Genomic DNA, 26,897 nt, shown 5'->3' on the forward strand with positions numbered 1-26,897 from the left:
ACTAAAGACTGCTGCACGCTTCCTTTGTGTCTCCTGCTTTGCCTTTAGTGAGAGCTACTGCTCAGAAGCTGAGCCAAACCTGTGGAAGAAAAAGTTAAATGAGTTTTAGGCTGAGACATGGAAATTCTTGCAGGTTATCTCCCACCTGCCAGTGCTTCAGTGACTCAAGTCCCTGTGTCACTCTGCCAGGCAGTGTTAAGCCCAGGTTACTTGTACTCTGCTCACTTTTTACATCTGCCTATGTCTTTGTGGCCTCTCGAGGCCCTTGTGTGCAAACCCTGTTTGCCCTGTGCCTCAGGCTTGTGTCTCAGATGCTTGTTTTTAAAGCAAACATTTCTACCTCTGTCCAGTCTCAAAACATCAAATCCTGGAGCTTTTGTGATTCCAAGAGGTAAGGAACTGTTCCAAACTCTTTTTTGTGTTTGGACAAAAGCAAATTTTCCCAAGCGAGTTCTGTAGAATGTTTGTTATCCCTATAAAAAAGCCACCACAGTTCAATGAGTTCAATGAGTTCCCTCTTTTATAATCTCTTGCCATAGAAAGTTGTTGAGTCCAGGGACAGCTTAAGGATGAATGCTGAACAGCTTTCTCACAGGGCAGTAGAGCTGTCAGCAAAAAAGAGAGATGGAGGAACCTGGAGGAACCAGGTGAAAGCAAGGACTGATTATAGATTCCTCTGCTATCAGATTTTTCTTGTTGCCTTCTGGCAGATCTTTTTGTCAAGTGCCCGTGACATGCTCAATATGAGGCTGAACATATCCTAGACAAGGATTCTTCTGCCAATATTCTTTAGTACTGCTCTAAATGTCATCCCCTTTTCCCTTGCCAAGCTCTTTCTCATCACATTTTGTGGGAGAGTATGCTCTACATCAAGCAATGCTGCACCTTCATTCTCCTTTCCATTCCCTCCACCAGAAATCTACCATCTGAACACATAACATCTTAAAATACTCTAGTCTTTCTGTAACCTTGGGCTAGACCATAAAGATGTTTATTTTAACTTCATTGCTTTTAATGTTGGTTTAACATTAAAAAAAATTTAGAGGGAGCATGGCAGATGGAAATTAATGGACATCTATGTTGTAGATATTTAGTGTATTTTTTGACATAGTAGTGGATGGTGTTTTCCATCAAAGCTAGAATTAACCTGGCATATTAGCCACTAAATGGATAAATATCTAGGAACTCAGCCTCCAGTGGCACAAGGACAATTCCCAGTGCTGTTAAGCACATTCCAAATGACCTGAAAGAGCAAAACTACCAGTAGAAAGAAATCAAACAGCACATGGCTTTTGCATCTAGTAGAGGCGAAAGGAGGTCCCATAATTGGAAGTGAAGCAGAGGAAATTCAAACTTTAAATATCATCTGTGATGACATTTAATCACTGAAGTGTCCAACTAAAGTTTATGACAAATGCTTAACCACTGCCATTCTTTGATTCAAGGTGGCCTAAAATGAGCCAACTCAAGGAGAAAGAGTGGGGAAGACAAATAACCTGCTTTGCCTGGGAAGGCAGATGGGTTGATCACAAAGATCTATCTTAACCTTCAAAGAACAGATGGTCTGGGAGGGGAAACTGAAGGAAAACTGTTCTTCTGTCACAAGAGCACATATTGCACTGAACCATGCAGCTACAAATACTGTGGCCTTCACCATGTACCTTACGGTAAGTCCTGTTTTGAATCTCTGTTTGTGTTACAGGAATATTCAGTGTGTTCTGATGAGTTCATCAAAAATGCACGGGAGATGAATGGGTGATCAGTTGTGGTTAACAAGGTTTTCCCCTGTCTCTGGAAGAAGTTGGTGTTACAAACCTTGCATTCCCTCCCCTCTTCATACAAATCTTGGTCGTGCAATGGATTTGGAAAAGTGAGTGTTGGAAATCGTCCCTTGTCTCTTTTGATATGCAGATATTTATGACAAAGTGTTTAGTCTGAATTTCTGAGATCCAGACTTCTTATGATGAAGCACATCTTGCTTCCTCTTGGTCTTTGAAAAGATAAAAACAACAAAAAAGTTACACAAAATAATGTTTGAATTGGAGGGGGGAAGGGGAGTTGGCTGTGGCTTTCAAAACTTCAGATGAATTATGAATATTGGACATTAATAAAATTGAAATACATTCTCCCAACAAGCCAACATAGAAAACAGAACATTCATTCTTTAGGAGAGATGTGATTTCTCAATTGGAGCTGCCTCCGGCCCAAAGAAAAGGAGACCCAGAGATCTCTGAACTTTACTCATTGCAATATCTGTTTCTTTTGATTTTGGAGAGAGGGAGAGGGTGAGCATCTGATTAGCTTCTTTGTAGTTCTGGGGCCAGAAATAGTGGATATAAAAGCAGAGTACTTTTTTTTCTTTCCTTACATAGGAGTATATTTAGGTTCTTCAGCTTCTGTCAAAAGATTTTGCTTTCAAAGTGCATGAATAGATTTCCCTGCTGTGCTCTGAAACACAAGGACTTCCAGAGCTGGAAAGACAGTCAGCACTTCTATCACCGCACTTCAAACTTCCACAGATGAACATTTTGTATCTTCCTGTGTGGCGTCCTTGGATGAGTCTGGGTTGAAGGACAGGTGAGAGCTGGGAAACTGAGAGAGGGCAAAGGAAAAGATGTGTCTAGTTTCACAACTCACCCAACTGGCTTTTCTTGCTCTGCTCCAGCCCAAGATTCTTCTCCCTCCGGCCATGCAGTTCACCAACTCTCAGATTAGGCCCCGGGCTGGAGCACTTCCAGAAGACTGGCAGTGTCTTTACTTGTCCTCCCCTGAGAGCTCACTGTCATTTTAACCAGAATAAAAAACAATTCAGAGGGAAACTTAAATTTCAAATTACAAGGTGGCCATTCCTAACTCCTGTTTTCCTACAGAGTCTGGCAAGTCTATGCATTCCATAGATTTCTCAGGTTAGGGTTGTACCTCTGTTTCATCCACTTCCAAGTACAGTTGACTCTTGCAGTATGGTAAATAGACTTTGAATCCAGCTCAGACTTTTGATCTTCCTTCATGTTAGATAAGTTGTTTTGTAACTGCTCACACTAATTTGATCAGTCAAAAAAATAAAAAATCAAATCCGTCAGTAAAGGAATGGGCATAAAAACTTCAGTTTTGTCTGATGCATGATGAAAACCACCCCAGCATTAATGCTTTTTGATGTAAAACCATATAGTATGCTATTTATCAGTACAGTTTCAGTGTCCATTAAAGAGCTTGCTGGAATCCCTGCTCTGCATATTTAACCACTTTTCCAATTCACCGAGTGGTATGACTGAGGGAAAAAGAGCCATAACAGCAGGCAATCATCAACAGGGATATAAGAAAGGCATTTGGGTTTGTTTTCTTTTCTGTACTTTGCCAGTCAGTTTTGGAATATGAGTGTTACTTAGTCACTAAGCTGGGTTTATCTGCTGCATTAGTTTATCGGGCTATCTGGTTTCCAGAGGAGTGGGTGAATGGCAGAAGGGAAATGAAGCACTTTCTGTATCACATACCTTTAGTAACGTCATAACTCATATGTGGAAGACCTGTTGCTCTGAGTTATAAAAGGATCAAGCTACTTTCAGAGTGACTCACAGTCCAATCTGTTCTTTCCTGCAGAGAAACAGCTTACAGAGCTCTGGCTCACCACAGTATAAAGCACTGTTTCCTCCTACTGATACAGAATACTCTTAATTTTAAGACTCTTCCTCCTTTCTACTCCATTAACCAGTTAATGCTTCTGTTCTCATCCCTCCACCTGGGCTCTGAAGGCCACATCGAGTCCTTCATTAAGGTTCAGCAGAAGGACTAAGCAGGATCTAAACAGAGCATAAATATAAGGAATTTCCAGTAGGACTTGCAAGGCAAGGCAGCTTGGTTTTCCATCTCTGGAAGAAATTGATCATGAGAGTCCTAAAGCCTCCAGTGTGGTGTTAAACTGTGACAATGTGACATGTGGGGGTGTAGTGTTCAACAGTGACAGCTCTGCTTATCAGTTCCAGCAGACTTGGAGCATGCTTGTCCTGCTGCTGACACTGAAGCTTATGCTTATGCCACGTGATACAGAAAATTAGGAGTCCAACACCTACCTGCTATTCTACATGTCATTGGTTCTCTGTGTGGGGGGTACCTCCATCCTGCATCATACCACCTTCTACTGCCAAATCCACAGGGACATGTGGCAAGAAACGACACCTTTGGCTGTAAAGAGAAAACTCCATCATATTTAGAATGGGACCCATCAGCCTCTGTTTGGCTGTGCTTCACTGGGAGCACCTAATATGGCTCTGGCCCTCCTGTCAAGGAGAAGAAACTGAATCAAGGAAAATCTTAGATTCCTCATGCATAAGTTGTTTAGAAGTTATTTCCCATCTTTCACCCCAGAAATCTAAACAGGGAGATTCCTCATGCATAAGTTGTTTAGAAGTTTTTTTCCATCTTTCACCCCAGAAACCTAAACTGGGATCAAAGGTTAGGCAAGAGCTGTCTTGCAATGTAAGTAGAGTCAATTTGACATCTAACAAAAGGTCTCTCTAAGAAACCTGCAGGTGCTTTTCTCCAATGCCGCACATCCATCGTGTTGCTCAGTGTTTGGAGTTGTGGGTTATTGTGTGTGTTCTCCCCTCTAAGTAGCTGGTTTTCCATCCCAACAGACCACTTGGACAGCCAATTTCCCAGCCATGTATGGATCCAGCTTGCAGATCTGGTCACAGACACAAGCCAGTAGCTCTTACATGTAGTCTCTTTGCAGGGATGAGCTCTTTCACTGGTAGCATGAGACCAAGGAGTTGTGCCTTCAAACTTTAAGCCACTGACAGCAGCCATCTGGTATCCTGTCTGAAAGAGCTGTCAGAGACAGAAGGGACAGTGACCTGCAAGGAGTTTTCTTTGAGAGAGACTGGGAACAGTGGGACAGCTGTGGGCAGAAGCTAGTTCTGCCTCGCTGTGGTGGCTGGGACAAATGATCCGAACCTTAGTCAAGGAAAAAGAGAATTTTTATCTACCAGCCTCATTCTCACCACATTTCCCCAAATGTGACCTGTACAAACCACATCAAGGCAGACAGACAGTGACCTGCCACGAAGTGTGGTCTGCCCAGCTCATGTACACAGAAATGCTGTGTCCAGAAGGCCTCTTCAGGGAGTGAGGTTCACAAGTTAAATTAAAGGCAAAAGAAAGAGCAAAAGCCCTTTGAATAGCTTCCCTTTTAAATATTTTTTTTTTTTTGGTGAAACTAGGAAAAGGCCTGAACATATCCTGGTAGGAAGGACCAGACCACTGCTCTATTGCTTGTAATTCCGGGTAAGTGTGTCCTTTAAAGAAAGCTGGTATCAATGCTTTACAAGCCTAGCAGTGTCAATGCATTTAGAAGTGGAAGGAAATGTTATAAAAAGTGGAATTTACTTGTGTCAAAAACCACCAGACTGGTACAGCTAGGGGACCTCCATACCATTTGAGTAGATTCTCTTGTGCACACCATCCCTGACCATTAGTAGTGATATTTAGAATGGTAAAATAACTTACGTGTATGCTAATTTACCCTTTTGGACTATTTTCTCTTTGACTGCTATTTAAAGATCCATGTCAGTTTTGCAGCAGTTCACAGTCTGGGCTCCCTTCCTCTGGATTGTTTGTCACATCTCCTGCTGGAGAGTCAGAGGGGGGTGGATGTTCTCTGTCAGAGGCATCACTGTTCAGATGCCTGAGCAGCATCTCAGTCACAGAGAAAACGCATTTTCTTAGCAGACAATATGGGATCTGCAGAAAACTCTTCTGGCTTTTTGTCACCAGATGGTGCTCCAGTGCTGGACTAGGGCTGTCTCAGTGACCTGCTGAAACACCAGGTTCTCCTGAAGCTTTGGGCTGCCTGTTCTCTTAGCAAATCAATTTCATTGATCTGGTTTGCAATTCTGATTGCCTCTGGCTCAGGTTTTTCTTCAGCAAGGGTGGGTGAGCCCTCAGCATGCTTCTCAGTAGCAGTTTTCTCTTTGAATTGGTTATCTCAAAGGATTTATCCAAAACCGCTGGTGTATGGCTGTGACCATTCGTACTGCTTTTACAACAGGAACTTGTAGTTGATCTGGTCATGCTTCAAGCTTCTTTTGCTCATCAGATCTCTTTTTGGAGCATGGCATGCTCCTGTCATGATCAGTTACCTCTTCAGCAAAGATACCAAAGCCTTCTCCTGACCAGAGTTCTGTTGAAGCATCAGTAGACTGAAGATTGGTAAGGTAGACAACATGTTTGACATGCTTGGAGTGACCTCCTTCAGGATGCTTTTGTTGCCACATAGAGAGTTTGAACTTGGGAAGTAATCAGGCAATCCCCTGTTGTTTTCATTTCCCACACAGCACACAAGCCTGGCCGAGAGTGGAGAGGTCAACTCAGACCTGAGAATGGGACAGCCTGCATGGGGAGTTCAAATGCTTCTGGTACCCTGGATTTCTTCTGAATCCCATTGGGTATCCTCTGGGCTGGGGCGTATTTTTTGTCATAAGGAAGAAACTGCTGCCCTGCTCCTGGGATATTCCCACAGAATATTGCAATATCTCCTGCTGAGAAGGGATTGATGATTTGAAAGGACCTGTGCCTACTGAAATCCCCTTTCTGGCCCAGGCAGGCTGCAACTCCTCCCTGGGGACAAGGGAATGCTGCTTCCATTCTAAAGACCTCTTCCAGTCTGGATGGAAGGAGGTAACTTTTTCTCTACCTTCCAGCTTTATGTTATGTTGAGCTTTGTGTGTGTGTTAACAGGTTTTTGAGATGTGCTTTCCCTTATACCTTCTTGATGGAGTTAGCTTCTGTAGCCTCAGGAGCACCCTCTGTCACCAGGCATATAATGCCTGAAGGTTTCTCTGCCTACAGGAAAGCCATGGGCACCTTCAAGATCATGACTGTTGCTCCAGAGAACATCATGAAAAGGAGGTGCTGCAGGCCTTGACAGGTCCCCTCGGGTGGAGTCATTTGTTTCGGGAAACTGAGCCACCATGTTCCTAACAGGCAGCTTGCTCATGCTCAGGGCATCAGCCTCAGTCTGAGTGGTGATTGCCTCTGTGTCTGTCCTAGGAATGGGAACACTGACTGTGCTTAGGGTACTGGTAGGGTTAGAGGCACGTGTAGAAGCATCTGCCACAGGGGGTTCTGTTCCTGGAGCCTCTGCCTTAGTCTTGGGTGGATTGTGTTCATTTTTAGATATTTCCTCAGAATAATATGGGGCTTTTGAAAGACATATCCAAAATAAAGGTTCTGGGGCAAGGGCAGAGGGAAGAAAAGGACAAGGCATTTGCAATCAGTCACCACAGAGTTGCAACATCTTTTCCCACTTCTCCTTTTGCATTCATGTTTCAGGCAAGGTTTAGCTACAAATGACAGTGGCTTTGCTGGGCAGAGGTTCTGCATAGCCATGAGCCTTGGGAAAAGGCTTGGGGAGACCCTGTACCTGGCATCTGTTAACATGGCACTGGACAAATCAGAAAGATGCTGAGAGGACGCAGAGGTGGGCAAGTGCTGCAGGGAAGGGCAGGTATGCTGGTGCCAGGAAGCCTAGTGATGGGAAGCAAAATGTCAGGTTACACATCAATAGGGTGATGTGTGCCAAATAAGACAGATCCGGAGCTGGAAACATGAAGATGTGCCAAAGCTACAGCCTGTAAAGACAGAACCTCTACTGGTGCAACTAGGCTGCTTCTGAAGCCCCAGAGGAAATCCTGGTAGGCTACCAGGCCGTGCCCATGTGCTCACCAGATCACTGAGGGTGCACTGAGTGGAGCCAGACATATTTTGACCAGACAGCAGCTGAAGTTTCTTGCCTCAAACTTGAGAACAATAGAAACTCACTCCACCCACTCTGGCAACAATAAAGTTATTTCCACACACCCGTCCTGTTCTGTACAAGGGAAATGTCCCTTGCACACACCAAAAGCAATGCAGCAGCATCATTCCGAAGAGGTTTGGGAAACCTGCCTTCAAAGCTCAAATATCTTGATAGTTGACATCACCTAAATTTCAGCACCTGGATTTGGCTTTGTCCACATCTGGTGATATACCCGAGCATAGTATGAAGGGGGGTTTTCACCTGACTACACTTAAATTTCAAAAGAAGGAACTTTTAACATGTCCCACATTGGGATGACATCATGTTTGAAGTTCTTTAGGGAATAAGGAAAGCACAATGTCTTTCCTCATTAGGTAGCCAGTGCCCTGTCATGTGTGGCATTGTGCAGTGGTTTGTATCCTTGGGTAGCATTAGAATAAGCAGAGACCTGAAATCCACCCTCCAAAACTAAGTGTTCAACATCTCAGGCACTTACGTTGCCACTGGGCCAGAAATTCCACCTCACAACTAAGACACATTTCAAATAGAAGTTTTTGGTGAACAACAGGAAACTTCTCAGGAAACACTTCCAGTAAAAATATGCTAGTTTTGAAATCTGAGATTCTTGACGTGCGCTGCTCATGGATCATGATGCCTTTGAATTCTTAGGACTTTTAGCTTTTTGTAGATTTTAAAATAGCTGTATAGTCTGTCTTACTTTAGAATAGTAGTTAACAATCACCAAACCCTATTCCCCTATTTCATATTGACTTTTCTAAATTCCTTAGGCTCCTTTCAAGGCGGGACTATAATCTTAAACACGTTCTGTTTAAGAACATACACGCCCCAGGCCTGAACAACAAGATACCATCATAGTCAAAGCAACCTTCAAGCCCAGAACCTTGGAGAAGCTCCAAAGACAGTGTGTGCCATGCAGAAGATGAAGATGAGGAAGAAAGGGGTCTTGGGACCTCTGACTCAATTTTCAGGAGGTGTGCCCAGGGGCAGATCTGGGGGCGGGTGGTTCTCAGTTGGACCATAAATCGTGGAACCCCCGGGCACGGGAGCACGCACCTTTTTGCACTCCTTGCCCCAGAAGGCCTTCAGTAAGGACCTGATCTATGCCTTATCTCTACTAAATCGGTGAGGTTTTTGGCTCCCGATTTTCAGACAAAAAAAGTCTAGTAGGTCAGGTAACAAGAGGTACTTCCTTTTACAACTAGAGACCCAGATTATAACCCTCAAGACACACGTCATAGAAAACTTATTAAAAGCAGCCTACTTTAGGATTTACACTGCAGGTCAGAAAAAACAGGTAGCCTGTTAACATTTTCCTGGTGTTTGTCTCAGGCCTTGTTTTTCAGTAAGTTTGTCTCAGGCCTCGTTTTTCATCTCTGGCCTTGTTTTTCACCTGGTAACCTCAGGTCACGCAGCAAGCCTCTGGGTGAGAGCCTGGGTGAGAGCAGTTCCTTCTCGGGCTAAGGAGGAATACCTTACAGAGGCCCTGTCTTTTATGGCATGGTTAAATATTGTGGTATGAATGCAGTTTCTTTCTCCAGCTTACATGCATGTGTGATGCTGGCAGTAGTGTAAAGATGTTTGCCCCTGTCTGCGGGCAGTCTGAAAAAATAGCTGATTTCACTGAGAACACCTCTTTGAGTGTGTTCTAATTCCAAGGTCCATTTTTATAACTGCCTACCAACTCAAGTCAAATGAAGCTATGGGGAGGGAATTAAATATGATCCTGTTTGACCATGGAAAATCCGATTGAAACTCAGAAAGGTGTATAAAATATGAAAAAGTTCTTTCCTTATTTCACTCAGCTTTCTAATTTTAATGTGTGGAACATAGGCTACCCCTTGGCAATGGTTATTGTCCACTATATCACACCAAGACAACATATATATCAAAAGATATGACAATATGCAAGCAGTAGTTTTACTTCAAAGTCTCTGATTCAAAGCCTTCTGATGTCAGTGGAAAGAGTGTGATAAATAAAGCTAAAAACTGACTAAAGATTATGAAACAAATAAAGAAAAGAATTTCTTTATCTCCTTAATTTTTTTTCCAAATTCATTCTTTTGGAGCTTGTACAGCTAATAAAAAAGAAACTAAAATAAAAAGAAAAACTCACATTTGACAAATAATTGCAACGGCTATATCATTAGAAAGTCATAGAATCATAGAATGGAAGGAAGCTTAAAGATCATCTAGTTCCAACCTCCCTGCTGTGGGCAGGGACACCTTCCACAGACCAGGTTGCTCAAAGCCCCATTTAACCTGGCCTTGAACACTGACAGGGATGGAGCATCCACATCTTCTCTGGGCAACCTGTTCCAGGGCTTCACTATCCTCACAGTAAATAATTTCTTTCTGATATCTAGTCTAAACTTAAAATCTTTCAGTGTAAAGCCGTTCCCCCTTGTCCTTTCACTCCATGTCCTTGTCAAAATTCCCTCTCTGGTTTTCTTGTGGGCCCCCTTCGGGTACTGGGAGGCCACTGTAAGGTTGCCCTGGAACTTTCTCTTCTCTGGGCTGAATAACCCCAATTCTCTCTGCCTTTCCTCATAAGGAAAGGTGTTCCAACTCTCTGATCATCTCTGTGCCCCTCCTCTGCACTCACTCCAACAGGTCAATCTCCTTCCAGTACTGAGGACCCCAGAGTTTGGTGAAGTGTTCCAGGTGGGCTCTCACCAGAGTAGAGGGACAGAATCCCATCCCTCATCTTGCTGGTCACGCTGCTTTGGATGCAGCCCAGGACACAACTGGCTTTCTGGGCTGTGAGTGCACATTGCTGGATCATGTCCAGCTTCTCATCCACCAGCATTCCCAAGTCCTTCTCAGCAGGGCTGCTCTTGATCTGTTCATCCCCCAGCCTGGAAGGAATATCCCACTTTCTTATCATGACAATGTCCTCCCTTACATGATGACTCAGGTGTGAAAACCCCTCAGGGGAGCACCGAAGACTTCACACTTACCCTGCTATTCATCTGGGATGATGGACCAAAACAGGCCGTAATTGACTGGACGTAACAGGCAGCTGTAAGGCAGCTGTAACATCTTAGAAGGTGTCAAAGTCTCATGACATGTCCCATCATCCAGTATTTCAGCATCCACTGCAGAACTCCCTGCCCCAGAGGAAGTAATGGGCATTCCCAGTTGAACGTGGGTGTATATAACTCATGGAATCTCTGGGTTTTGTGGACTCCCCCCGCCAGATCAAGCCCTTCACTTCAATCCAACACACCTCAAAATTGCAACTACCAAGTCTCATCACTGGATCCAAAGGGTGGTGACTATATATATTGTTCTACTTTCATTCTCTCTCTTGCTTTTCCTTATGTATTTTCTTAAGTGTTATTATTATGCTTTTATATTCCTATATTACAATATATGATAACAACTAAAATGGCCACATATTTGTTTTCCTTTGCAACCAAATTGTTCTAAAATAAACCCTACATATATGTAGTTACAAACACCAATCATTCAGTGCCATTTCATTCTGAATTGCCCCAAGGGGCTTATTAACAAGAACCTGGGTTACCCTCACCTTCTGAGATGGGTTGTAACAGAAGTTTTTAACTTTGTTCTATTGTTAGTGAGACAACAAAAGTCAGCAAATCAATAGTAAATAGCAAACAACAATCAAAACATGGTATCCATGTTTCAGGAAGACATGAGCATACTAAGTAGAGATGCTGACACTCATTAGCACTGCCCAGGATGTCTGAAGGAGATGACCACAGGCTCTACACAAAGAGTTCATTATGTGTTCCTGATCAGAACTTTAGCTGCATTCTACAACGGAGCACACTTGGGCTTTAACCTACATGGGGTACAACATTGGAAGTTTTCCAGCTCGTGTTTCAGTTACCTTCTTACAAAAGTTTATACTCTAACAGCTGCTGAAATATTTTATTTCTAAACTCTAAAATTAACCATGCTCCATCTACATGCATGTCCACAGCTGCCTCAGTCTTGCCAGAGATTATGAATGCCTCAGCCTGCCTGCCTGGAATTCAAGAACGAGGGTCTCCTTCGCCCAAGGTCCTCACAAACACCTCCTTTGCAGCATGCCAAACACCTGGGGGCAGACCTGATGTGAAAGGCATAGCAATGCAGTTGCATGGCATGCATCCAATCATACATAATAGGTCCTATATTTCCTCCACAGTCATCTGTGGGGTGTGCAACAGGGCCAAAAAGTGGTATGGGACTGTGCTAGGGCAAGAGTCATTTCCTTAGCATTTCTGTTTCCAGCATAGAGGGACAGAATACAGATGGTGTAGAGAGAGAGTCCTTCTGCAACTTTTCTGGTAGTAAACTGGTATCTGTCTTGCGCACATGGCAGAAAGGCTAGCATTTTAGATAGCACTGCTGCATTGTATGCAATAACCTTCTATTTAAATTTACATTATCCTGGAACAGTTTATCTCCCCAGTATTTCAAAGCAATATAAGATGCAGCACATTGTTATACAGCTGAAAAAATAACCAGGAGCATACCAGGGAGACTAAGGCAGACTGCTGCTTTCATGATGACACCTTATCTCTATATCTCCCTTTGCTTTACCTACTAACAAATTCCTCACCTTGGACTTTCCCTTTGCTGGTGTGGTTACATTCCCCTTCTCCCTCCTACCTTCTCTTCAACAACAGCTATCAGTCACAGAAGCAATATGTGTTTCTGAGACTTGAAGTTGTTCTCCCCGGGTGTAAACGCATCTTTAGGTGCTTCATCCTGATCTGGTTTTTCCACAGCAGAAATGCTCGAACTCTCCATTTTACTTCAGTTTTGGCGCATACTAGTCCAAAGAGATTCGATGAATGCAGTGGTTTAAAGTTCACTCTGTCAATACCACTCAGGTTGCTGTCCCTCTCAGTGCTTGGGCAGGATTGTGGCAGAAGTCCTGCCTTGTGACGCTGAAATGCAGCATGTACGCACAGCAAGCTGCCCCAGACACAGCAGGCCATAATTGATTGGACATAATCAATTTCAGGCTGGACAAACCTTGGACAAATTGGAGGTCAAGTAGACCTACCCTACACTTCCTGTAGTACAGATCTATTTCACTGAAGATTATGTGTGGAGGTGGTCGAGTGTTTCTGAAAGCAAAGACAGCATGTACTGGCCACTGGAACAGCACCTTGCATACCTCTCACATTCAGAATCTGAAAGTGGCTTGGTTATTGAATTTTGTGTTTTTGTCAAAAAGCAGCAGCACAATGCATGGTGGAATAAATCTTGATTACTTAATCATTACCTTTTTCTCAGATAATACCCATGAAGAGTCACAGTCTCCTATTAAAAGAGGTTGTCACAAAAGCATTTGTCTCTTTAGATGCATTTCTGCTTGAAACCAAGGAGATATTTAACAGCAAAAGTGAAGTACATGCCACCCTACACATAAACATACAGCAGCATGAAGCAGCATGTAGAAGAAATTCACAGTAATTCACTGTATTAACAAAAATTGCTGTTAATAAACTTTTTTTCCTTCTCCCAAATAATACAGAAAGAAAGAACTTCATACTAAAGTTTCCATAGCTGTATACATTGGATAGTACCATTAATACTTTACTACAAGCCCCAGAAAAACAGGCTACTAGTTTTCCTAAGCCAACCAGAGGAAACACCTCTGCATTACAGAAACAGGGCATTTCATGGTTCTTAGAAGATCTTTAGACACCATATTATAGTAAGTCCTAGGCTACATTTCCTACATGGCATCAGAGTGCAAGGTAGGATACACAGCCACTTATTTTTGGACCTCCAGAGGAACTGGTCTATAAAATGAAAGGAACAAGGCTGATAGGAGGAAACAGAGCTCCTTTTGCCCTGGCAGAAGTGCATGTTTCATCAAGAACCTCTCTCCTTCAACCTGCTGGATGCATAGGAAAATTGGCACTTGGAAAATTGTTTCCAACATGTGCCACAGTGCCCAGCACTGTAAACCACCATCGTCCCATCTGGAAGGTGGGTAACAAACACTCCCCTCAGTCTGACAGGAAATCCCAGCGGGGGTGAAGAACCTCCCTGCCTCTGATCGATATCCCCATGCAGCAGCAGCTTTTGTCCTGAGGCTGGTGAGTGATTTTCAGTCCTGACATCCCCCTGGAGGGTTGGATTTTCGGGACCCCTTTCTCATCCACTGTATATGCCAATTTAAATGGGAAGCACAGCACCGGAGTCTGGTGCACCCACTCCGCCTGCCCACAGAAAAGGCAAGTTGGAAGGATTATGTTATTTCCTCACCTTCTCCTCGATGTGTGCTGTTGGCTGCTGTTGGCAAGCCTAGGCAGAAGGCTAGCTCTCCTCCACAGCAATTTGTGACATGGAAGCTGATACTGGAATGACGACCCTTCAGACACAGACCAGACAGAGAGTCTTTATCCTGTGGCCATGTCAGATGTACCACCAGTGCCTGTCACTTCCTGCGACCGGTGAACACTCTGGTTCTTGAAATGGGAACTGTCCCTCAACTACAGATGTTAGGCATGAGGGAGAAAATTACCATCTGAGTGTGGTTTTTAAAGTTAATGATTATGAATTCTTTCTGGTCCTTTTCCAAGTAAGTATCCACTTGGAGAGAGATGAAGTTTTTCAGGGGTCACACCTGCTTTTTCCATGACCAGACTGCAAGACTTCAATTCTTATTCACATGTTTCCTGCTTACACAGTGTAGGGAAGTCTTGAAGTGAGAACAACATTTGTAGTCTAACATAATGTACATGGATCTTACAGTAACCTTTGTGCAAATAGTGTGCTGTAAAGATCTTGAAGCTCTGGGTTGTGAATGAAAGAAGAGTGTGAATACCCAGAGCAGTTTCACTGAAATTTACATTCAAAAAGTCCAGACAGTCCTGTCTTACAATTTCTTAGAATGAGATGTCCTTTCTATTATGACTCACCTGCATTCCTTCAGAGCTCCTTATGTCAAGTGTTGCAGGGACATCCTGACAAAAAAGACAGTAGAGCATGAGCCAGGCAAGGCAATGTCACACGAATGAATAAAGTTAGGGTTTTAGAGGAAAACTGAACGAAAAATGCATTTTAGCAGGAATTTTGAAGCAAATTTTAAAACAAGTTTTGCTAGACAGAGAAGCCCAGTGGCCGCTTTTGAACAAGGGAGCAACATAAAGTTCTGTGCCATGGCTTTGAATACATCAGGCATTCAATTCAGGCTCGGTTTTACCTATAGCAGTATCCACTGAAAGGATAGTTGTCTGAGGGTGAGCAAAATTGAAATAAACTTATCCTCTGGCATGCTGCATAGGACAGAAGAAAGAGCTGAGGGTGAAGCTAGATAAAACAAAAAAGAATAATCAGTGAATTAAGCTGATACAGCTGAGGAAATGCAGAGAGAAATGGAGACTAAGACATGGGAAATAAATGACTGGTTGCTGCAGGGGCTATCGGGCTTTCCCATTCTCAACTAACTGATACACATCCGGCTACATCAAGAGCATAAAGAAGAGAACAATTTGTTGGGTTTAGCAAGTGATCAGTCCCATAAATGCTGGAAACAATGACCAGGACTCAACTTTTGGAGGCACAGACAAGTACAGACGGTCACGTTTGCTTCACTTCTGTGCCTCTTGCTGGCTGCAGGCCAGAGCCACTTAAATGCATTAGCTCAGAGCTGCACATATGCTGAATGAGACTAGTCAATTCCTGGAAAAGAGTTGGTTTGTGTCTTGCCATCAGCAGGGGCAGACATAGCAAAGATGTGTCTGCCTACACTGTTTGTGTAGGTGCCTCTGAAAACAGCATTGAGGCCCCTGAAGAGAATTTATGGCTTGCTTTTAAAAATAGATTTTTTTAAACAGATGGATGTTTTCCTGACTGTTTCTGCAACAGATAATCTCCTTAGGTGATTCTTAGTTCTGACTGAGAATATGACAATTTGGTTCCAACCAGGAGTAGCCACAAAACTTTGGTATAAACGTAATTGTGTTACAGCACATACCAAAGCTATACAATAAACCTATACTCACCTTGGCACCCTAGTACCCTGAGTATTTTGGTGATGATAGCTACAGTAGTTTAGAAAAATAGTAGTCAGTGTACGTACTTGAACAAGAGTAAGACTTGCTGAGCAGAGTGTGAATCAGCTAAGAGACACCAAAAGAGAAGAAATGTTAAATGACACACTGCAGCAGTGGAATGGATTTGGCCTAGCTAAAAAAATGTTTCTTTATGAAGAGGGCATTTTACCCACCTAATCTTCCTTCAAACTATCTCCTGCTCTTTGGACAATTTCAATAGTAATGAAAGTAAGGAAGAAAGTAAGGCATGGTTTGTGGGGGAAAAAAGAAAGTTAATATCTGTTTCTAGAGCAACTGATAAAGCTGGAAAAATACATATGCTTTCAAGCACACTAGGTCTTTTTTAACATTTGCATTATTTATTTCCTGAAATAAGCCCATGTGGTAACAGAGTTTATTTCAAGGCTGATAGCTCAAAGATAGATAAAATTAGGCTATGGCATTTTGTCTGAAGTACCACTCTCTGTAGACAAAAATCTCAGACTTCAGAGGGAAAGGAGTTTCGCAGGTCAACCTTTATCTGTAGGATATAGGTCTGGCCTTGCACTGGAAAAGAACCAAACTCAATAAAGTCGACAGTGGGTTTCTGTCAAACAAGGCAGCCTGAAGATCTATCCATGTTCCTCTTGCAGAGCCAAATTTATAAGTCAAATGAGCACAAGCTACTTCAGAATATATCAGAGGATATATTCTGTCCTGACTCACATGATGATCACCTCCAGCAAAAATATTCCATTACTTCCACTGATGCTCATTACACTTTCTCCAGACTGAACTGGCACCACAAAGGGTAGAAATGCAGGGATAAACAATGACACCACCCTGCTATCATTTCCAGCAGTGGTAAGAATCTGGCCACCACCATTCCTACTAGAAATAAACACATTCTTATTTCAGTGAGTCAAAGTGCAGGAATGGTCTGGCAAAAAAATCCGTAGTGCAGAACCTGTTCAGACACTTTTGAAGCCAAAAGAACAGACTGGTTTCAATGGGCCAATATACATGAAAATTTCCTGCTGTTTACTTCTGACAGCTGGCAGCTGTTGCTGGACCTGTGAAAGGTCTTGGTGAAACTGCTGCTGTCCCTGTAGGTCTAATACCTGTCCTCATTGCTCTGGGCTGGAGTTTTCTTGGGCTGCAGCAATGGGTTTTGTGATTGCAAGCCAGGTCATGAGGTCGAAGTGATGTCTGCTGAAATGGCAACAGCACAGGATGGACAAGCGCTGTGTATTCATACTGCAAGGAAAAGATACAACACCGTAACTAAAACGTGTGAAAAAAAAATATTATCTTTCTGCTGCTACCACGATAGCAATACTGTCCCCGAGTGAAAAATTATAGATAAGGAAAGTAGTCTGGCCAGTACTGCCTGAGATGATGTCAATACTGCCACTTGCACTTCTCAAAGTGCCCAGGTATATCACCAAGTGTTGTTTGTCTGTTCCTTCCAGAATCTTTACAATCAAATCTGGTGCTGCAGCGTGCTTTTCAGAGTACCTGGAGAACTGTCGAATAAGCAACGCAGGGTGATCGCTGCCTCAGCACTGCCTGTGTGAAAGAGACATGCCTCCAGTGTGATGATGGGCAAAAGACAAGCTTAGATGCTCTGATGGCCACTCTTCTATAGAGAAAGCTTGAGCTTTGTACCTGGATACTACTTACCAATGGCGTCAGTTCATTTTAGGATGGTTAAATGATTTGCAAAGGCAATACTAGATCTCTGTGGCAGAACAGGCTGCAGATCCTTCGTCAATATCAGGTCTCCATGCCTGGGCTACCCAACCTCCCAATGTCAGTTTTTAAGAGTGCTCAAGGAAGATTGCTCCCACAATGTATTTTGACAACAAATTCCATTAGACATTGGAAACATTCATTATTCAGCTATATACTGGGGATAGGATGTTATATGACCTGGTGGAATTCCGTAGAAGTCCTATTCATATAGGACTTTTCATATGAGAGTGTGGGGGGATTGCTTATTGTGTCAACAACCCTGCCTCCCAAATATCCCAGAACCACAGAACTATAAAATGGTTTGTGTTGGAAGAGACCTTAAACATCATCTAGTTTTAACTCCCCTGCCACGGCCAGGGACATATTCCACTAAAATGGGTTTCCCCAGCCTTGACACTGCCAGGGATGTGGCATCCACAGCTTCTCTGTGCAACCTATTCCTGCTTCACCTTCCCAAAGCAAAGAACTTTTTCCTAATATCTAATCAAAACCTACACTCTTTCATTTTAAAGCCATTCCCCCTTGTGCAATCACCCCATGCCCTTCTCCATTTTTCCTGTAGGCCTCCTTCAGGAACTGGAAGGCTGCTCTAAGATGCCCCTGGAGCCTTCTGTTCACCAGGCTGAACAGCCCCAGCTCTCTCAGCCAATCTTCACAGGCGAGGTACTCCCTCTGTAGAACCTTCGTGGCCTCCTCTGGGTCAGCATCCTTCCTGGGCTGAGAATCCCAAGCTGGATGCAGAACTCCAGGTGGAGTCTCACCAGAGTGGAGTAGAAGGACAGAATCTCCTCCCTTTCCCTGCTGGTCACGCTGCTTTTGATGCAGCCCAGGACACAATTGGCTTTCTGGGCTGTGAGTGCCCATTGCTGGGTCATGTCCAGCCTCTCACCCACCAGCACCCCCAGGTCCTTCTCAACAGGGCTGCTCTTGACCTGTTCATCCTCCAGCCAGTAATATGAAAATATGAAGACAGATGATCTGCTTTTTCAAAGGAAATTGAAGTGACAGTAAATGCCCTGGTCAAGTTGGCAGAGGAAGCTTGAGGTCAAGTAGGAGTTTCAATCATCTAAATCATGGTTCAGGTCCTTCAAAACGTGGGTAGATTTTTATTAAAGTGTTTGCCTTCTTAAGATCTGCTCCGTAAAACACTGAACTGTTTAGGGTTTTGTTTTGTTGGTTTTTTTTTCTGAACACCTAGAGACATTACCTATATGACTCTATCAAGACATAAGATGTTATTTTGCATGGTGGTCTCTTTTCAGTAGCTTCTACCAGCAGCTACAGCAGCAACTAAGTGTTGCTACCTATTCTGCTAAGCATTATTAGAATAAAAAGCTAGCACATCCACAGAGGAAGGTTTTATTTTTTTAATCTATACCCTATTTTAATTTATGTGTTACTGCAAACACATAAGAAAATAGAATTCAAAATAGTACTTTGAATCTTTAGACTATTTCATAAATATGCACATATGACAAATAGTGTGTTATTTGAAAATAGAGGATTAGCTACCTGCAGAAGCATGTTTCTGAGAAACACACAAAAATTATCAAAAATTGTTCATTCCTTTCATACCATTACTATAACACTGTCACTATTCATCTAAATGTTAATGCTCTTGTTGGTTTTGGCTCACTGCAAGTGCCTCCTTTACTTGAAAAACAAAGTCAACTCTCCAGAATTTTTCAAATACCTCTGCCTGAATGTCATTTTATGCTGCACACCATCTTAAAAAACAGTATTGGATATCTTCTCATGCAGTGAATTATGCAAGCTTGGCACATTGCAAGAGTCTGAGTGAGAGAGAAAGTTTGCTTTAAAAACAAGGAGAAAATATTCTCTTGATGGAGGTAGATGAATGGAGGGTTTGTTAAAGAAAAGTTTTGTCTGAAAGATTCTTAATGAATCTAGAGATTTGTACACATGTAATATTGTTCAGGACAAAAATAAAGCAAAACACTGTGGCGTGTCCTTCTCTTTGCACCATCCTTGATCAATATTATCACTGCTTTCATTTGGGCAATTCATGAACCATGGCCTAAACAAATATCCTTGTCTGTTATTCATTGCATTTGCCTTCTGAATAATTCAGCTTAAAATATCCTGGGACTTTTTCAACAGCGTGATCTGTTCTCTTAAGTATGTGACATTAGAGTGTGTATTTTTCGTTTATTTTGCTTTTTGTGGCAATCAGGAATTCCCTTCTTGCATGTTTGCTATTTTGAGCTGCCCAGCCGACCCTGCTGTGCTCCCACTGAAGTGAGTGGGGATGCTACAAGAAACTTGCTTTCGCTGAGGAATACACCATGACAGCTCTACACAACATATGCTTCCACTAATGGAAGCTGGAGCTGATACTAATACAAAAACTGCAGCCAAAGGAGGTGTTGCAAGGAAATTAAGGGTAAATCTAGCACCCCACTTCACACAAGTACCATCTGTTAAGACTGGGACACCTTCAAAACAGTATTATTGGCAAACCTCTCGAAGTGTATCACTGTGGCTATCATTAGCTACTTGCAATTTAACTGAGCAAGTGGGGACATTAAGGTGGCAAGACTGAGCTAGTTCTCAAGAACAATTTCATTCTGGTTTGCCTTATTAAAAAGTTTAAATATCAAGTTTGATTCTTTTGACCTTTTTTTTTTTTTCTTCCTTGTACTCTTGTATGTCCTAGCTTATCTTAATGAATTGGATGAGGGTTTATGTCCCTGTGTCGTGTGGTTTATATTACCTTTTTGAAATATACAGACCACAGCAAGGCTTGGCAGGCAAGGAACAATTCTGTTCTCCTGACCTACAGGCATTGTCTAAAGGATCATCAGGTAATTCAGCCAGAGGCAGGTGAGTTTTTCTGACATGAGGAGCTAATGTGAGTAGATGCAATGGAAAAATGGCAAAAGACAGAAACAAAACTTCCAGCAGAGGAAATGCAAATTTGACCTTCAAATCTCGAAGTTATAGTTTAATGCACAAATTCTTTTCTCCCAAATTAATTGCATTTCAGATAATTACACAGTCTGTTGAGAGGAAAGTGTTGTCCTGCTATTCTCCACCCATTTTTCTGGCAGTCAAAGAGGTTGTGGATTGTCTGAATAGTTGTCAAGATTCTTCCAGCCCACTTCTGAGGTTTTGATCTGAATTTTAAGGACTACACCATATTGACCCACGACAGCAAGTCACTGTAGGGGAGATATTATCTCCTACAATACTTACCGTGTTTTCATTTGCAACTGCCACCTTGTTATTCACAAGGTGATCATGCATAGCTGGAAGGGGAGGATATAGACCTCAAAACTTATAGCTGCCATTCTCTGTGGGCCAGCACACTGAGGGTGCAAGCTGACAGAACAGATACGAGAGCCCCTCTGAGCAGGGAATAATACCGATGGACACAGAGATGAAACAAGCTGGGGGAAACACAGTGTGTGCGCCCAGGGTTGCCATATGTACTGATATACTACCAACTTCAATATAAAAGCAAGAACAGTGATTTATTCTCCTGTGCTTTACCTTTCCCTGATAAGACCTTGAGGTTGTGAAGGGAATCCTGCTGCTGCCATGGCACAAACCACCCCCGGTGTAAAGATGGCTTAGAGTTTGTCAGCCTCTGTTGGTAACATCAGCTTTGAATGGACAGCACAGTCAGGTGTGTACAACTGTAGGAGAGTCAGTTCCAGCAGCAATCCAATCTGTGGGAAATCAAGTCTGTGTTTTAAAAGACATTAAGATTTCTGCTTCGTTCGCTAGCTCTGCAGGCACACCATCACTTGGTTGACAGAGGAGAGCAGATCAAGAAGCTGAGGCGCAGTGATTATTAGCACCTCACAATTAGTTGAGCTTGGCTGAAGTACAAAGCCATGCTTTTCAGGTAGGTAAAACCTGTTTCCCCATAGAAACTGATATATAACTAACTAGTCTTACCTTGCAGACCAGGACTTTGACACCTACAGTTGCAGTTACACGTTCTGTTCTCACTGCTGTGAAGAAAAGTCAGTATCTAGACGTGACTAACACTCTCACTCAAGACAGCAGTTTGTTTGTTTACATTCTGGGAAACTGCTGGCTGTCCTGAAGATTTCTGTTTATTTTTGCACCTGCACTCTTCAGCTGTCTTTTTCATTTTAATATGTGAAGAGTGGGTACTTTTCAGTGGAAATAATCCTGAAATTTGGAAATTTTTTTTCCTCAGACCATTAACGGAGTTTAGAATGGCTAATGTGGCAGATACAAAGATCTCTTCTTCAGCATTAGTATCATGGGAAGGGAAAAAAGGTATATTAGCAAAGATTATCCTGACAGTTCAGTTCAGGCTGCAGAAACATGTACACAAAACCCAAGCAGCTGGGTCACATACCTTAAATAAGCAAGCAACTTATACTGTGAAATACAGGTGTACAGTCACAGGAAAAGCCACACTTGTGCCAAAGAGACATAAGATCAGCATACATATTTCCAAGAGCTTCCTAGAATAAAACTGTGTTGTGAGAAGCTTGAGATTAGTGTCAGCTTTAACAAATCTGTGATAACTGCATTAGTACTAACAGCAGTTCTCTTTTGATAATCCTGGATATTTTTAATCATGGAGAAGCAGAGAACCAACTTTCCACAATGTGTATTTTCTAGTACATACGCAGCATGAGTGAAAAAACGTGTGAACTGGAAGCATTGGCCAGTTCCCAGAGCCACAATGTCGTTGGTATTAGTGAGACTTCACGGGATGAGTCCCATGGTCGGAGTGCTGGGGTGGAGGCTACAGCCTGTTGAGGAGGGATAGGCAGGGTAGGTGAGGAGGAGGTGTCACACTGTGTGTAAGGCAGAGGTTGGACTGTTCAGTGATGCAGTGGAGAGCCCCTGAGTGAGGATTAGGGGGATGGGGAAAAAAAGCAATTGTTCTGGTGGGAATCTACTACTCACTGCTCAAACAGGATGCAAACATTGTTAAGTTATTCTATAGGTAATTAGGACAAATTTCCTGGTCTGTAGCCTTTGTCCTAATGGGAGATAACAACTTCCTAGACATTAACTGGGATTATCATGCTGCTTGCCCTTGAAAATTCTTGAAGTTTGTGGGAGAAAACTTCTTGTGACAAGTGCTCAGTGAGCCAAAAAGAAAAAGAATTGCCATTTTAGACTTGCTGTTTCTGAACAGAGAAGGACTTATGAGGGATGTGATGGCAGGTGGCTGTCCTGGCCATGATGATCATGCAGGAATTAAAGACACCATGAGCTTTGCTGATAATACAAAACTGAGAGTTGCTGAGGATTTTCTTGAGGGTTAAGAGGCCTTGCAGAGAGATCTAATAGATTGGAGCACTGGACAATGATTAATGTGATGAAATTTAGCCAGTTCAAATGCTGGTTTCTGCACCTGGGGTAGAGGAATGCCAGATGCAAGTATAAACTGGGAGAGAAGTGGCTGGAGAAGCACCAGGCAGAAAGCGACCTGGGGGTGCTGGTTGATAGCAGTTCAGTGTGAGTTAGCAGTGTCCCCTGACAGCCAAGAGGGCAAACAGCATTCTGGGCAGCATCAAACACAGATTATCCAGCCAGTCAAAAGAGGTGACCACTCGTCTATATTCAGTGTTGGTGCTGTCTCACCTTGAGTATTGTGTGGGGGTGTGGGCCCCACAGTTTAAGAAGGATGTGAAGTTCCTCAAATGCATCCAGAGTGCCCTGGCTATTGCCATGTCCTCTGTCACCAAGACCCCTTCCCCAGTTAGCAGTGGGCCCGTGTTTTTCCTTGTCTTTCTTTTGCTGCTGATGTGTACATGGAATTCTTTCTAGCTGACCTTCACCTCTTTTACCAGCTTCAATTCTGGATTGCCTTTGGTTTTCCTGACCCTATCACTGTACAACTGGACAATATGTCTGTATTTCTCCTTGGCTCATCACCTGTGCCTGTTTCCACCATTTGAACACATCCTTCTTACACCTGAGTAGCCCAGAGCTCATCACTGGAGCAAATCTAGAAGGGAAATTGAGACATTTTGTTTGCTCACAGAGGAATGTCTGAACCTCTGGTTGCATCCATGGCTATTTCACTGGCAAGTCAGGAGTGTGCAAAAGGACCTGTTACAATTTTCATGAACTTGCAATTTTGTGTAGTATGTTTGCTGGCCAAATGCACCTGCTTCTTTCATTGCTCCTACACAAAAATAAGTTTAAGCAGGAGAAAAAAAAAGCTCTGTGGTAACTGTTCTTCACACCACAAGGAAGCTGCTAGGATGAGCTGAAGTGCAACTGGATGACTTGCAGTTGGATCACTTGTACTGCTTGTGTACAAGTCATGTGCCTCACCACGTCCTAGACCCTTTCTGTACGGATGAAAGTCTGTGTCAGTATTTTTTTTTTCATTAATATGGTCTGTGTAAACCCAGCATAGCCAAAACATCTGTAATATAGGCAATTACCTTCTGATGACAGACTGTATGAACTAAATTCAAAGTGGGATGTGCATGATGGTCTAGCTATCTCCAAAATAAACATAGATGTGGAAGCTTATTTCCTATGACTGCTTTCAATAACAAAACACTCCACACGTAAACTGGTCTTCTACATTTGTTGAGATAAATTGCACTCTAATCTTCATGGACCATATTCCATCTCCAGAAGCTACTAAGCTGGAAGAGAGGAAACTTATTTTCCACAATTAAGAACTGAAAGAGAGCTGCTTCAGGTTGCAGCAATACAGCTCTGTGACCACAGTAGATGTTGCCACATGTGTAAGAGTTTTTAAAGTCAAATAGTAGGACTCTGTGGGAAGACCTGAAGTTACTAAGATGTGGACAATATTCACCAATCTTATCTTGCTGCCACACTTGAGAAACATGTATCCCTTCTGTTAACAAAATGTTTATTTCTTACTGCTAGACTGGGGTAGGGCTGCAAGAAACAGAATAAACTAAAGACTTCTAAAGCTTAGAAATATAGGTTCAGGTTTAGGAAAAGAGGAAGAAACAGTAATTTCCTGAATCTTCTTTTGATAAAGAAAAGTTTCTTCTCTTATTACTGTGTAGGCTCAAACAATGAGATCTTGAATCTCAATCTCTGATGGCCAGCTGCAGTACTAATTTGAAGCATTTTTATGAGCTCACCAAATAGGCATCTACACACAACTCGCAAAAATGTTTTTAATTCCCTGTGCTCAAGGTCCTCTTGAGGATTTTCATCCAAACATGCCCTAAGTCAGGGCTGCTGGGCAGGCTCTGCTCCATCCTCAGAGAGAATCCTCATTGAAGGCGCCGTAGCTCAGCAGGAAAGTTCTATCATCTCCTTGAGGTTTCCTTTCTGGACCTGCAATTTCCAGTGTTGAGGACAGAGGAGAAAACAAGAGGACAGAAATAGAACTAATCTAAACAAACCCAAAAATATTTTAAGTAATGGACTCTCCTTCTCTTTTGAAATATTCCACCTTCCCAACAAGTAAATCCAAGTAGTTGGACCACTCGAAGAAAGTAATTTAAAGTCCAATCCTGAACTTAGTTCCTGGTCAGCTTCTCCTATCTGTGTTTTACACAAGTTTCTTCATTATGTGATGAAGACCAAAAGAAAAAAAATGTGTATTTTTTTTAATTAGAGGCAGCACCTAATTCTACTTTCAGCTTTTGACACTGACTTGAACACCTTTAAGGAAACAGTAGTCTAAAAGAGAGGCCTTTATCCGAATGAGAGAATGGAATGCAAGCAACATTTTTTCCATTCATATAAAAACGTGTCCAAACTTTCACTCCGGTATCGTTTAAAAGGAACTTACAAACGTTAGAGCTGCCATTTAAAGAGTCTTAAATTGAGATCGGTGTCATTTTTCTCTGTTGTTCTTGTGTTTGTCTCCCTGAGGCTGTGTGCTTGCATGAGGGCATTTGTCTTTCCAATAGAAAGGCTTCAAAAACACAAACAACAGAGCCTAAAGATATTTATGTTTGGAATAAGAGAGTTCGTGGTGCAGTTTCTGCTTATGTAACTCAGTAGCTGGCAGGAGTCAGCAATAAGATCTATTCCCAGTTCTCTTGAAAGCACTTGGTTTTTCAGGCAACTTACCTTAGTGGAATCAGACCTGAATCCAACAACCATGACACATGGTTACGTCACCAAGATCTGATAATGTTTGACAATAAAACACATAAGGACTACACTGTTTGACCCAGGATCTCATTAATCCAAATGGGAACTATGTATTTAAATACCTTTGAACATCTGGACCTTGAAAACCTATCTCAGACATACTGTGCTGTTGCAAATGTTCAGTCATAGAGAGATGGCTGCACTTCTGTGAATCGAGTTCTCCAGAGGCTTATATGGCCTTTTATATCAGTTTCACAATTAATTACAGTGCCTTTGACAAACTTTGTGTTCTGTTCAATACCTGTAAATCAAAGAACACTTACACGAAGCGTGGGAGTGGTTAGACATCATTTTCACAGCCTCTGAAAGTGGTGTTTTGGCTTCCCTACAGTGCATCAGAGGAAGATCTAACTACAGCACTTTTCTGACAGCTTCAGTGACACCATCCTTGTCCTGCTACCCTTTCTGGAGGCTGCCAGGAAGGGCTGGATCAAGGCCACACACAGTGCCATCAGGGTTTGGTAGTTTACTCCCTTCATGACCCAACTTGGCCATGCAAGTATGACATACCCTGCAGTCCAGGTCTAACAGGTCCAGCAAGGATCTGTGAAGCTTTTTTGATGGAAACAGAGGCACAGTTGCTAAGTGGAGTCCTGGGATTCACACGAAGCTGTACTGCTGCAGTTCAATGAGTTATACACTGCTTGAGCTATGGAAAAGGAAATGTGTGCATTTATGGTGTGCACAAAAAGGGGGTTAAAATAAGTCAAATGACACCAAGTTTGTAAAGGCTAAGAGGAAACTATTGCACCATTGTTATCTACAGTTACACCTCTGTAGACATGAGCCCTTAGGAACACAGCTGCCTTCAGAAGGATTTGCTGGTGAGCACATTTGGGAAGGGTTCCTAACGCTCCTTCTGGATGCACAGCACTTTCCCTGGTACAGGATAGCAGCAAAATAACCTGGGAGAAGCAGGGATGCTTCTGGAATCTGTGCCTGTGACAGTATGAAATATATATGTGTGAGACCATCTGGTCTTAGAAGCAACCTGCAAAACAAAAGCAAGCCAACCAAACCAAACAAGGGAACACTGTTGCACAGGTAAAGGAATTGAAGATCAAAATGGATATTGCAAATTTCGGTGGTTGTAATTCCTTAATTGAACACAATAACAATCTGCCAGGAAATGCAGTCATGTTTTGGCAATGAACCAGTCTCTCACCTACTAATTCATATGCTGTCAGTACAGAAGG

The sequence above is a fragment of the Lepidothrix coronata genome, unplaced genomic scaffold, assembly GCF_001604755.1.
Source record: "Lepidothrix coronata isolate B3197 unplaced genomic scaffold, Lepidothrix_coronata-1.0 Scaffold98, whole genome shotgun sequence".
Lineage (NCBI taxonomy): Eukaryota > Metazoa > Chordata > Aves > Passeriformes > Pipridae > Lepidothrix > Lepidothrix coronata.